Here is a 14,557-nt window from a genome sequence, read left to right on the forward strand (position 1 = left end):
TTTTCTTCTCTCTTGGAACTCCAAGCAGTTTATGTGGAGTTCCCAGGCTGTCTCCCATCCAAGTCCGGATGCGAACCAGACCTGCTTAGCGTAGCTTCAATGAGGTGGCTGTATCATGTGCCTGCAGACCAAGGGCTTGGGTTTTGCACCCGGAACCCGAAGCATTATTTCCCATCATTCTTAAGCCTGGCTCGCACACCAACATGAAATCCACGGACTTGGCTGGCTGCTGTGTATTGTTATTGCCTAGAGATTATTACTCAAGACAGCATCTCCTGTCCTCAGCAACACTTCCCATTTGCGTACCAGAAAACAATTTGTCGACCACAGCCCGGCATCTTCTCTACTTGTTAAGCCACAGGAAGGAATTTATAGCGACTTCTCGTGCCTGCGGTTGGAATTACAGAGGATGTGGGCAGGTTAGGCTGTGTATCAACAACGGGGAAAGAGTTTTAGTTCTGTTGTCTTCTTGCAGAAATCTGTTTGAACTCGCTGGCTTGGTTCACACACACACACACAATTATTTTCCAGTGTTTCGGCCATGTGGTTTGGAGATGTCTCGGTCTGTAGCTTTCCAGGGAGAACCTAAGGAGTTCTTCTCTGGGGATCACGAGGCTCTTCTGCGGCCAGTGCACGTCAGCAGCACCAGAGCATGAAAAGCAAAAGGGCGCTATGCTTGGACGAGAGATCCGGGCATGGGGTCAAACCACACTTGATGGCAAGTAGGTCTCAGCATCAAGGGTGCGAGGGTTTTTAAAAATGCAAACTGCATCTGCTGATGAAGAGGGCTGACAATTACCGTATTTTTCGCTCTATAACACGCACCCGACCATAACACGCACATAGTTTTTAGAGGAGGAAAACAAGAAAAAAATATTCTAAACAAAACAGTGGATGTATGTTCTTTGTGGTTCATGCTGTGGTCACAGACATGTGATCTGACGGTGAGTTTGGGGTAGCTCAATGCAAAAATCCTGAGGATCCATGTGGATCCATGCTTTGTAACCACGTTTTTGCACCACTGCGGCCCCAGGCAACAGTGGGTGCGTTATTTTTTTGGTGCAAGCTGTAGCCATGGATATGCTATGTGATCTGATGGTGAATTTGGGGTGACCCAGTGCAAAAATCGTGAGGATCCATGTGGATCCGTGCTTTGTAACCATGTTTTAAGTGGGGAGGGAAGGAAAAGCACTCAAGGGATAAGGAACACGCGTGGGGTGGGTGGAGAAGGATGCTGTTAATAATGCAGAAGAGGGGTATAAGAGGAGAAGGCTCCTCTCCTCTCTCGCTTTGCTCCTTTAAAGGCTCTGCTTCTCTCCCTCCTCCCCGGCTTGCTGGGAAAAAAACAGCTCCGGACTCGTGTAAGCGGCTCCTCTCCTCTCCGGCTTTGCTCCTTTAAAGAAGCAGGCTCTCTGTCCCTCTCTCCTCCCCACTCCGCGGCTCTTCTCCCGCTTTGCTGTTTCAAAGCAAGCCACGGAGGAGGGAAGGAAGGGGAACCATGGATCCTCTGCTCACGACTGCATTCGCTCCATAACACGCACAGACATTTCCCCTTACTTTCTCGGAGGAAAAAAGTGAGTGTTATGGTGCAAAAAAAACGGTAATTCTGCATACACAACAGACAATTAAAGTTCACCCTTCCCCACCGCCAAAGAATCCTGGGAACTGTAGTTTGCCCCCTCACAGCGCTACAGTTCCCAGCATCCTTAACAAACGACACTTCCCAAGATTCTTGCAAAGGCGTGTATGCATTAAATATATGGTGGATGTTTTGGATCAGTTAGCCATATTGATTTGTATGCTGTTGGTGGTTTATTGTCATTGTCTTGTTGGGCTGTGTATGCGATAAAGGGGAGCCATACCAGGGTGAAGGCGTCTTCTTCTGTTTGTCCCCGTGTCAGTTAACCCACCCCACTCACACATGAAAACAAAGATCACCACAGCCAATCACAAACAAACAATCACACCCTAGGCCAACCCCAACCTCTCTCACCACCAAAGGAACACAAGTGAACAGCAGAGAACCGGCACAAGTAACGCTGACACCAAACCCTACATACATTAAGCAAAATAGAAACACCGCTACCCGAGGCCACTGGACCGAGGCCATTTAGGGCTTTAAAGGTCAGCACCAATATTTTGAATTGTGCTCAGAGACATACTGGGAGCCAAAGTAGGTCTTTCAAGACCGGTGTTATGTGGTCTCGGCGGCCGCTCCCAATCACCAGTCTAGATCCCATAGAAATCCTGCAAGGCAACCCTTTGCCCTTCTACTGTGGTCCTGAGGAAAACCCCTCTTCTGAAGATGCTATTTGCTGGCCGGGGATTCACCTATTGGCCTCTCGGACCATTGATTACATTCCTCCTCCACGTTTACTCTGATCCCAAAAATTATCAGTCCTCCCAACACACAAGCTGATAAAATGTGCATTTTAAAAATCCTGCATGTGAGATACTATGATGCATTTAACATCAATTATAAATAAAAAGGATAAAAAGAAGCTTGCCTCCGGGCTGCCAGCATTTTGCAGGAGAGATTCAAGGGCATCCTAGAAATTTAGGTTTGCGAGTTTAGAAGGGATTGAAGATGTAGGGGCAATTAGAGTTGTGAAGGCCTGGAAAAAAATAGGGTGGGGTGGGAAAAACTACCTTTTCCCATTCCCTCCCCCCCCCAAAAAAAAACCACCAAGGGGGAGTAGGGCATTTTCTCTGGGGGTTTTCCTGGACCTTCACATCTCTAAGTGCAACAAATACACTTTTTAAAAAAGCAGCCTTGGGTGTTTGGGAGAGGAATAAGGAAATGCATTGAAAAGTGTGGAATGAACAAATGATTAATGGGGAGATGTATGAACACCTTGCAAGTGAATCAGAAAGGATAATCACTGTAATATAACCACCCTATAAACATACAGTGGACACTCAGGTTGTGATCGTGATCCGTGCTGGAAGCACATTCGCAACCCGTAGCATTTGCAACCCGCAGCGCCACTTCTGCGCATGTGCGGGTTGCGATTCGGCGCTTCTGCGCATGCGCAAAACATGATTTAGTGCTTCTGTGCATGCACATGCACCGACACCTGGAAGTAACCCGTTCTAGTACAGTGGTACCTCGGGTTAAGTACTTAATTCGTTCCAGAGGTCCGTTCTTAACCTGAAGCACTACTTTAGCTAATGGGGCCTCCTGCTGCCACCGCCCCGCCGGAGCATGATTTCTGTTCTCAACCTGAAGCAAAGTTCTTAACCCGAGGTACTATTTCTAGGTTAGCGGAGTCTGTAACCTGAAGCGTATGTAACCTGAAGTGTATATAACTCGAGGTACCACTGTACTTCCAGTTTCGGCGCAGTTTGCAACCCGAAATTGCACAACCCGAAGCATCTGTAACCCGAGGTATGACTGTATCAGAATAAATGTGGTACAAAGCCCGAGCATAGTCTAACCTTAGCATAAGCTGTGTGCCAGCAAATCAGGATGAGTGCTGAATAAACAGATCATTTGGAGAAGCCCTGAATAAATACTTTATGCCAACCAGGAAGGCTAGAAACACAGGGCTGTTTCCATACCATCCAAAGGCACCAATTAGCTTGGCACACCCTGAGTTCTCATGCCACGTCTAGTGATGGGCTGTGAAGTCTCAATGCAGGCTGTAAGGTCACTAATTCACACCATGCATTTGAAGCCCTCTTCTGGCTTTCCCTGAAGAATCCCAGGAACTGTAGTTTCTTAAAGGTGCTGGGAATTGCAGCTCAGCGAAGGGGCTCTCCTAGGAAATCTGAGCACATTTCACAAGAATACTTTGGGGGAAGTTATGACTGTTATAGTGGCATTTCAATGCTGGAACGGAATATAAAATATTCACCCATCTAGAGGATTTTCAGGAAATACAGTGGTACCTCGGGTTACATACGCGTCAGGTTACATACGCTTCAGGTTACAGACTCCGCTAACCCAGAAATAGTGCTTCAGGTTAAGAACTTTGCTTCAGGATGAGAACAGAAATCGTGCTCCGGCGGCACGGGAGCAGCAGGAGGCCCCATTAGCTAAAGTGGTGCTTCAGGTTAAGAACAGTTTCAGGTTAAGAACAGACCTCCGGAATGAATTAAGTACTTAACCCGAGGTACCACTGTACACACCATGGGAGAGTTTTGAGGAATTTTAGAGGGTGAGAGAAAGTATATGTCATTCCCATTCACAGAATTCCTGACTCCTTCCAGACCTTTAAATGACTCCCATTTTGATTGGCCAGGAGCTCCAGTGGGGAAGTGGATTGGGCCAAAGAGCCAGACTACGGGTGACTTCCCTACCCACCTGTCAGTCACCTGAAATCACAATGAGCATCAGCTGATTGCCGGAACTTGTGAAGCTCCATGCACAGTTTTTCACAAGCGCAGATCATAGGCTTGTCATGTCCTGGTTTTCGGGTGTAAAAATGGTGTCAGGCGGAATTTTGCCAAATTGGTATGGTATGGACCAGGGGTAGACAAACTAAGGCCCGGGGGCCGGATCCGGCCCAATCGCCTTCTCAATCCAGCCCATGGACGGTCCAGGAATCAGAGTGTTTTTACATGAGTAGAATGTGTGCTTTTATTTAAAATGCATCTCTGGGTTATTTGTGGGGCATAGGAATTTGTTCATATTTTTTCCCCAAAAATGTAGTCTGGCCCCCACAAGGTCTGAGGGACAGTGGACCGGCCCTCTGCTGAAAAAGTTTGCTGACCCCTGGTATGGATGTACGGTAATGCGATGGAAAAGCTTAAAATCACCATTTTATTTGGAGGTTTCCCAAAAAAAGCGTAACAATTTAGGGGTCTGCCTTAAAAAAAAAAGCCCAACAACTTTGCAGGTGTCAGGAATATGGCAACCCTAGCAGACAGGGCCATCTTACCCATAGACGCTAGGGGTGCTGGGCGCTGGGCTCTCAGGGGCGCCAGGCCGAAAGGCTGGGGAAGAGCGCGCCCGTCGGTCGGTGCACCATAGCGGGATCTTCTGCTGCTGGCAGCTCTGTGCTGCAAGTTCAGGGGCATCCGAGCCAGCGAGACACTGAGGCGGGCAGGCGGGCGGCTCTGCCCTCCTGCGTACCTGGGACTGGGCAACCGGAGGGGAGCCCTGGACGGATCTTTGCCCCCAGCGCCGCATATGCTTTTGTCAGCCCTGCTAGCAGATCAGCTGATTTTAGTTCGCTGCGCACCTTTCTAAACATTCCTATCTCACTCGAAACACACCCTCCAAGGAAGAACGGTTGATGGAAATCTTGGAACAGGCAGAGATGGCAAAACTGACAGCCCTGATAGAAGATACAAATTTAGAATCTTTTAAAAAAGACTGGAAAGCTGTTCTAGCCTATATAAAAAGATATTATCCATATGGACACCTTGCAAGCGAATCAGAAAGGATTATCCATATGCAAAGTCCACAGCAGAGTTTGACGTGTAGGAAAACAGCAGAATATGTTAAGAAACACGTTAGAGAGGATGAAATCATGTAAGATGGAACCTTAAAACGCAATTGCATGTAATTTGAGTTATAAACTTTGCTGGTGGGTAAGCGGGAATTCACTTGTCGAATTGGAATATAATTGTTGAGTAACAAATGTGGTTTTCTATATGGGAAAAAAGAATAAAATATTATTACAAAAAGGGAAAGAAGTGCACATTTCATCTTTAAAAGAATGTTTTCCTGAGCCCAAAACTGCATTGTTAAGAGAGCTGTAAATGATATTTACACTATTCCTCTCCACGCATTTGTTTAAGAAGTGTCGGTCAGGCCGATTCGTATCACAGTTGGTACAGACTGAATTCCTCAAGCATCCTTACCTGCCACTCCACCTCCTCCCAGTCCTAGGAGCATGGGAGCTGCTTTCATCCATTCGACAATGAAGGGAGGAATTCTGTACATGCTCATGGAGCGTTGCTTTACAGCAGAGCATTTCATGTTGGCGACCCACTTTTTAGACATTTCGCGACACAGTAATTCCGTTTTACGAGCAAAACCGGAGGTTAAACTAATCTCTTTCCAGCCCCAGGAGGAGCACCTGGGAGCATTTGCACAACACAACTACACACTGCAGCCCGCACACTGGCGTATCACGACACACAGTTAGGAAGCTCTGCTTTGTAGAATCCAGGGTGCAGCTGAAAGATGTCACAGGGGCCAAAATGGAGCTGGAACTGTCCGCACTGCACTTTTCCAGGCACATGCCCCAACTCACCCCCCTCCCCAAAAGCAGGTCCCTGTGTTTCTGCCTCCAATCAACCCCACAGACATATGGCTGGTTTATTTCACAGCTGTTTACAGGAGAGCAGAGACTGCGCGGTTGCCAAGGTTGATTGAGAAAATGGGTCCCGGCAGCAGAGGATAATGGCTGAAAAGCTAAGCAAGGGGAGAAACCAAAAACAAAGCAGTGCACGCTTCTATTTGGTCTCTATCAAGGAGGAAGCCAGGAGGCCACATCTTGTTCCAGAGAAGGAATGAAATGTACAAACGGCCTTCGAGGAATGGAGAGTTCCCCTGTGAGCAAGCATCCATAGCAAACTCGCTACCCTCTGCTAAGCAACTGTCTGGCCTCATCCAAGCTTGTCCGTTTCATTATCCCTGACGCAGGAGCATCGTTACTGACTATCAACTGTTAATAATAATAATAATAATAATAATAATAATAATAATAATAATAATTTATTTAAACCCCACCCATCTGGCTGGGTTTCCCCAGCTACTCTGGGCAGCTTCCAACAAAATATTAGAATACAATAGTCTGTTAAACATTAAAAGCTTCCCTAAACAGGGCTGCCTTCAGATGTCTTCTAAAAGTCTGGTAGTTGTTGTTCTCTTTGACATCTGATGGGAGGGCGTTCCACAGGGCGGGCGCCACTACCGAGAAGGCCCTCTGCCTGGTTCCCTGTAACTTGGTTTCTTGCAGCGAGGGAACCACCAGAAGGCCCTCGGCGCTGGACCTCAGTCTCATCCAGCATCTCAAAAACTGCCAGAAGGGGCATAGGTCAGTGACGGAGTACCAGAAATGCCACGGGTTCCATCCCTGGCATCTCCAGGTAGAATTGGGAAAGACCCCTTCCCGAAATCCTGTAGAGTTGCCTCTGCTTCTGCCACTGATTCTGGACTTCTGTCTGCTACAGACTCTCCCTGCTCACGAAGCCCTGTTACCTCTTCGGCTTCCAACACCTCCTCTTCCGAGTCTTCTCCTCCTTCTTCCTCTGACCACACATGGTCATCTTACCACCTATCCCCAGGCTCTAAACCTTCTTCCCTTAGGGGGGTTCCCTAGCTGGTGCCTCCCATTACTGCTTGCTAACTTCCCATAAGAATGTGGTTGAGCGCTGTTGGAACAGGATCCTAGACAAGACTGGCTTAATCCAGCAGGTTCATCTCATGTTATCATCATCTTCATCTTCATCATCATTTACAGATAGGTAGCCGTGTTGGTCTGCCATAGTCAAAATAAAAAAATTCCTTCCAGTAGCACCTTAAAGACCAACTAAGTTAGTTCTTGGTATGAGCTTTCGTGTGCATGTGTGTATCTGAAGAAGTGTGCATGCACACGAAAGCTCATACCAAGAACTAACTTAGTTGGTCTTTAAGGTGCTACTGGAAGGAATTTTTTTATTTTCATCATCATTGTTCCTTCCCCATCACTAGTGGGAGGAATTCTAGTGCTCTCAGGTCATGCTGGCTAGCTTTCCGTAAGCATCTATTTGACCACCGTGAGAATAAGCTAGACTAGATGGCCTTTGGTCTATTCCAGCAGGACTCTACTTCTCCTTCTGCAATGTAAGTGTTCTTCTTGCGTTCTTCTGCTCACTTTCCTGGCCCCCAATTCCTCGCGTTCATCCCCCCCCCCCACCGCCTCCCACCACTTGCCAGAGCAGAAGTAAAGAGGAAACAGACCTTAAGTCCCTACAAATAGCTCTCACCCCTCAAAATGAGGGTGTAATTATGTCAAATTGGAGACTTATTTCAGGCTTAAGGAGGTTGGGGGGGGGAATAAACCACGAAAGCCTGGGCTCTTTTTTTTTCCCCTCCCTGAAAGCTGGATTTATTACACACGAGCGTGAAATGGGCTGTGTTTTATAGCAGAGGGGAGGAAGGAAGCAGAGAAAAGGAAGGAAGGGAAAGGAGGAAGAAAAAAAGATCAGATACAAATAGTCTCTCAGGAGCCAGGCTGTCCCAAGGCCGTTCCCGCAGGGGGTGTTCTGCACAGAAAGAATCCGAATGAAGGATGAGCTCATTGTGTGTGTTTGTCTGGCCAGGCGTGAGCTGTTTTCTTAAGTCATGGAAATAACCTCACGCCACAAGCACTACAGAAATTGGCAAAGCGATAAAGGCGCGCACTGTTTCGCCTGGGGGCCCGATAACCCGCCATGTAAACAAAACTGGCCGGCCCCTGCTTGGCGGGAGGAGGTCGGAAAGGACAGAGAGGATGGACAGAAGGACTGATTTAGCTGAAAAATACCTCGAGAGAAAGAGAGAGAGAGAGAAGGCTGGTTAGGCCAAAACTTGTAAAGGACAGCGCAGAGGGGAGAGGGGTGTCCTGCCTGTGTTTTCTCCCCACAATAACACAAAACAAAAAGCCTTGTTTGGCCTAACCCAGCAATACCAGGCCAGTGTGGAGTAGTGGTTAGAGCGTGAGACTAGGACCTGGGAGCCCAGGGTTCAAATCTCCCCTTGGCCATGAAAATCACTGGGCGGCCTTGGGCCAGTCACTGCCTCTCAGCCTGAGCCACCTGTTGTTGTGGGGATTAACCAAGGAAGGAAAGGAACCATGTATGCCACCTCAGGTCCTTGGGGCATCAAAACAATGCAATGCAACCAATAAAAGGTCCAATAAGACAGAGAGCCTTGTGGCCTTGCTTTCGTGGGAGATTAGCGGCCAAACCTAACATATGCATATTCTTCTGTTGTAAACAAAACCTGCCCTTTTCCCCTTATGGGGTATCCAAGAGCCCATATAGAGTCCTTACATAGGTTCCCTATTGGTAGGAGAAAATAACAGAGGCCAACCAGAGAATATTGAGAAGCAAAGTAGCAAGTAAGTCTGATCTTTATTGATCTGTTGCTACGGGGTGCTCCCCTCACACGCAGGAAAGGAGGAGGAACCCATATGACACGCAAGGTCTTATATAGACAATTTAAATTCCCTGCCCTGGAGCTCAAGACCACCCCTCCATACATCATACATACATCACAGAAGGGGTGTAACCTAAGAACACCCCCCAGATACATCATACCTACATCACAGAAAAGGTGGTCTAAAACAGAAATCTGAGTGACTTGTTTATCTCGTCTGACAGGTTACCTGTTTAATGGTCACTTGATTGGATTGCCTTCTTACTTGATTGGATACGCTGGGGAGCCTGGCCAGTCTTTTGTAATGATAAATACTTAGTAATGATAAATACTTAGTTCCTGAGTCAGGTCACAGGCTCACCCTATTCAAACAGAGACATACCCTTAAGACAGGATTTGTGAAGGAAAAGACAATGGGGAGGCTTTTCCATTTTCCTTTGACCTTGCAGAGAAAACATTTGCTCAGTTTGGGAATCAAAATGGTTTCAGGTCGGTCTTCCTGTGCGTGCTTCTATGTACGTGCTTGGTTGGTACACTTAAGAACACTTAACATATATCTAAGACCTCAAAATTCCTATCACACTTGTTAGTTGGCATGAGAAGGGGTTAACACCACAGAGCTGTACAGGCAGATACTCAGACCATAGAAATGTGATTGGTAGAGAGGGTTCTATGCCGTGTCATTTCCCCTCCTCTCCTGTTTCTCCCTCTCCCTTCCTGTTTCTCCCTCTCTTCCTTGGACTGGCATGGGCTGCAGACATGCCTCCACTTGCTAAGCTGGTCATACTGTAAATATAAGCATGGCTCCCCCCCCCCAGCCGGAGCTCACTGAAGCTCATCTCCAGCACCTCTCAGGTGGGTGCCATTGCCATTCTGAGAGAACAAGGGAGATGTTTGTGGTGAGCTCCAGCACGTATTTTTCTAGAAAAATAGCGCTGAATATAAGTATTTTGCCTGCATAGCTTTTACTGCTACTGTTGCTGACAACCAATGCATGGTTATAAAGTAAGTAAATCTTGTCTTTAAACTTACTTTGCAAGTTCCTGCCTGGTTCTTTGTTAAGTATGAGGAGGAAAGCCAGCTTATTTCATTGCTCAAAAGGAGGCTTTGCAACCTAATTCCTATGCTTTTGGTTTTGCTGCTGCCAAGGATGGGCTTTGTGAAACTCTATTCAGCTCATACCTATGGGCACTTGGAGGGATAAACTGCAATTAATAAATCCACGCCTAACTGTTAAAACCTTTGACTGCCAGGGAGGGTTTCCTGCGCACCTTTGCAGTGAGGTAGCAGCTGACTCAGAGTACTGCATGTCAGCAGGGCTAAGCATGAGTCTGTGGACTATCACTTCCGGCCATGTGCTGAGGTCGCCACAGCTCAGTTGGTTAGAGCATGGTGCTGATAACGCCAAGGTTGCAGGTTCGATCCCCATATGGAACAGCTGCATATCCCTGCATTGCAGGGGGGTGGAGCCTTTTCAGTCTTCCCTTCATATGCACAAGGATGTCACAAACTAACACGAACCCCAACTTTCTCTGGCCAAATTCAGACCATACATTTAAAGCACTGTAATACACCTTGCCAACAAAGGTCCATATAGTTAAAGCTACGGTTTTCCCTGTAGTGATGTATGGAAATGAGAGCTGGACCATAAAGAAGGCTGATCACCAAAGAATTGATGCTTTTGAATTCTGGTGCTGGAGGAGACTCTTGAGAGTCGCATGGACTGCAAGAAGATCAAACGTATCCATTCTGAAGGAAATCAGCCTTGAGTGCTCCCTGGAAGGACAGATCCTGAAGCTGAGGCTCCAATACTTTGGCCACCTCATGAGAAGAGAAGACTCCCTGGAAAAGACCCTGATGCTGGGAAAGATGGAGGGCACAAGGAGAAGGGGAGGACAGAGGACAAGATGGTTGGATAGTGATCTCGAAGCTACCAGCATGAGTTTGACCAAAATGCGGGAGGCAGTGGAAGACAGGAGTGCCTGGCATGCTCTGGTCCATGGGGTCACGAAGAGTCGGACACGACTAAATGACTAAACAACAACTGCAAATACACTTTGATGAAGCCCCCAGTGCTTTTTTCTTAAAAAATTATGTTTAAGGGTACTCTCATTTTCCTACTCCTATTGAAATACTGCCCCTCAATGAGGCCAAACTTAGATTCACAAAATGTTTAGGGGTATGCGTACCCCTGTGTCCCCCCAGAAAAAAGGACTGCTTCCCCCCAAAGAATTCTGCCAGGAAGTGAGATCATTTGTTAAAGCATTCTGAAATTGTAGCTCTATGAGAGGAATAGAGGTCTCCTAGCAACTCACAGCACCCTTTAGAAACTACACTTCCCAAGATCCTTTGAGGTAAAGGCTTTACACTCCCTCTGGAGGAGCAAGTACGTAGCTTCGGGGTGTTCCTGGATCTGCTGCTGTCTGTTGAGGTTCAGGTGGCCTCAGTGGCCCAGAGTGCCTTCCATCAGCTTCGGCTGCTGGCCCCACTACTCCCCTATCTGGACTGGGATAGCCTGACTACTGTTGTCTATGCTCTGGTAACCTCTAGGTTACATTACTGCAATGCAATATATGTAGGGCTGCCTCTGAATTCAGCAGCCAGGTTGCTCACTGGAACAAGACAGTTTGAGCATATTACCCCGATCCTGGTCCGACTGCACTGTCTGCCAATTCAAAATGCTGCTTTTGACCTAAATGCCTTAAACGGTTCAGGATACCTTAAGGATTGCCTCTCCCCATATAAATCTTCCCAGACTCTGTGTTCAGTATCTAAGGCCCTCCAGGTGAGGTCCAGAGGGTGGCAACACGAGAACGGGCCTTTTCTGTGGTGGCTCCCCATTTGTAGAATTCTTTCCCTAGGGAGGCTCGCCTGGGGCCTTCATTGTTTATTTGTAGGCACCAGGTGAAAACGTTTCTCTTCAACCAGGCCTTTGGCAGATTAATATCCTACGGCCTTTTAAATGTGTCTGTGGGAACGGGGGTGGGTTATTGTTTTGCTGATTTGCTTTACTTATTTACTTGTTCTTTTATCCTGTACATTACATTACATTATAGAGCTGAGTGGGGTGTGCTCGTGTAATCTCACTGTATACAAGTTGTACAAGTGACAATAAAGTATTTCAATTTCAATTTCAATTATTCTGTGAACTGTCTTATAGTGAAGGGTGGCATAAAGGTAAAGGTAAAGGTAAAGGTACCCCTGCCCGTATGGGCCTGTCTTGACAAACTCTAGGGTTGTGCGCTCATCTCACTCTATAGGCCAGGAGCCAGCGCTGTCCGCAGACACTTCCAGGTCACGTGGCCAGCGTGACAAGCTGCATCTGGCGAGCCAGCGCAGCACACGGAACGCCGTTTACCTTCCCACTGGTAAGCGGTCCCTATTTATCTACTTGCACCCAGGGGTGCTTTCGAACTGCTAGGTTGGCAGGCGCTGGGACCGAACGACGGGAGCGCACCCTGCCGTGGGGATTTGAACTGCTGACCATGCGATCGGCAAGTCCTAGGCGCTGAGGTTTTACCCGCAGCGCCACCCGCGTCCCGGAAGGGTGGCATACGAATCTAATAAATAAAATAAACATAATTAGGGTGTGGCTGTAGTCCCAGGAAATGCCCCTTCACAAACCTCCAGTCAGGAAGTGAGGTTTTGCTCTGTTTCGTCTTCCTTGGAAGTGAATTTACAGCTATAGTGGTGCCCTGCAAGACGAATGCCTCGCAAGACGAAAAACTCGCTAGACAAAAGGGTTTTGCGGTTTTTGAGCTGCTTCGCAAGACGAATTTCCCTATGGGCTTGCTTCGCAAGACGAAAATGTCTTGCGTTTTTTGCAAGTTTGTTTCCTTTTTCTTAACACCGTTAATACACTTGCGACTTGACTTCGAGGAGCAACTCATAGAACGTGGTGTGGTAGCCTTTTTTGAGGTTTTTGGTGATTTTTGAAGCTTTTCCAAAACTTTTCCGACACCGTGCTTCGCAAGACGAAAAATTCGCTAGACGAAAAAACTCGCGGAACGAATTAATTTCGTCTTGCAAGGCACCACTGTATAGGATGCTGCCTTACACTGAGTCAGACCTTTGGTTTGACTTTCTGTACTGACAGCTCTACAGGACGTGGGTGGTGCTGTGGTCTAAACCACTGAACCTCTTGGGCTTGCCGATCAGAAGGTCGGCGGTTTGAATCCCCTTGACGGAGTGAGCGCCCGTTGCTCTATCCCAGCTCCTGCCAACCTAGCAGTTCGAAGCACACCAGCGCAAGTAAATAGGAACCTCTGCAGTGGGAAGGTAAACGGCATTTATGTGCGCTCTGGCTTCCATCATGGTGTTATGTTGCGCCAGAAGCGGTTTAGTCCTGCTGGCCACATGCTCTGGAAAGCTGTCTGTGGACAAACACCGGCTCCCTCGGCCTGAAAGTGAGATGAGCGCCACACCTCATAGTCACCTTTGACTGGACTTAACCGTCCAGGGGTCCTTTACCTTTTTACCTTTTACCTTACTGTCTGTACTGACAGCTCTCCTGGATTTCAGACTGGTGTCTCTCCCAGCCCTACCTGGAGATGAATTTGTGGCCTTCTATGTGCAGGGCAAGGGATGCAGGTGGCTCTGTGAGTTAAACCACAAAGCCTAGGACTTGCCGATCTGAAGGTCGGTGGTTCGAATCCCCATGACAGGATGAGCTCCCATTGCTCGGTCCCTGCTCCTGCCAAGCTAGCAGTTCGAAAGCACATCAAAGTGCAAGTAGATAAATAGGTACCACTCCGGCGAGAAGGTAAACTGCATTTCCGTGCGCTGCTCTGGTTCGCCAGAAGCGGCTTAGTCATGCTGGCCACATGACCCGGAAGCTGTACGCCGGCTCCCTCAGCCAATAAAGTGAGATGAGCGCCGCAACCCCAGAGTCGGCCACGACTGGATGTAATGGTCTTGGGTCCCTTTACCTTTACCTTATGTGCAGGGCAGGTGCTGATATTTTGCTGCTATTTAATTTTACCATTTACTATTCTGTTGAATACTGGATTATTGAACACTGCTTTGTTTGATATAAGCTGACTGTTTTAAAGTTATTGTGACCTTTTTTTGTATTTTATCAGATTGTTATTACGCGTGTGAACTTCCCCGTCTATTTTGTTGCTTCTTCAACTTGTAAATCACTTTGTGTATAGTAAACAGAAAGGCAACATACAAATTCAAAGTGAAACAAAATGAAAATATGCCTGCTTAGGCAGCAGCTGGAGAGGTACTGATGGGACGGGGGCAACCGTCTGGCTTCCTCCAACTTTCCTGTCCTGCGAACAGTGGTGTAGCATGGATTGCCAGTGCCCAGGGTAGGTGGGAGGTAAATGGATGGAGTACACATGCACATTCAATTGCCTAACAATGTCTACATCACCCTGGAGATTGCAGCTGCAGAGATAAGAAAAGAAGAGTTGTTCCGTTGTCTGGAAAGGTCACCTCCTGGTTCGCACAGGAGAAGCCATTTTCAACGGAATT

This window comes from Podarcis vaucheri (genome assembly GCF_965113315.1).
Source record: "Podarcis vaucheri genome assembly, chromosome: 13".
NCBI lineage: Eukaryota > Metazoa > Chordata > Lepidosauria > Squamata > Lacertidae > Podarcis > Podarcis vaucheri.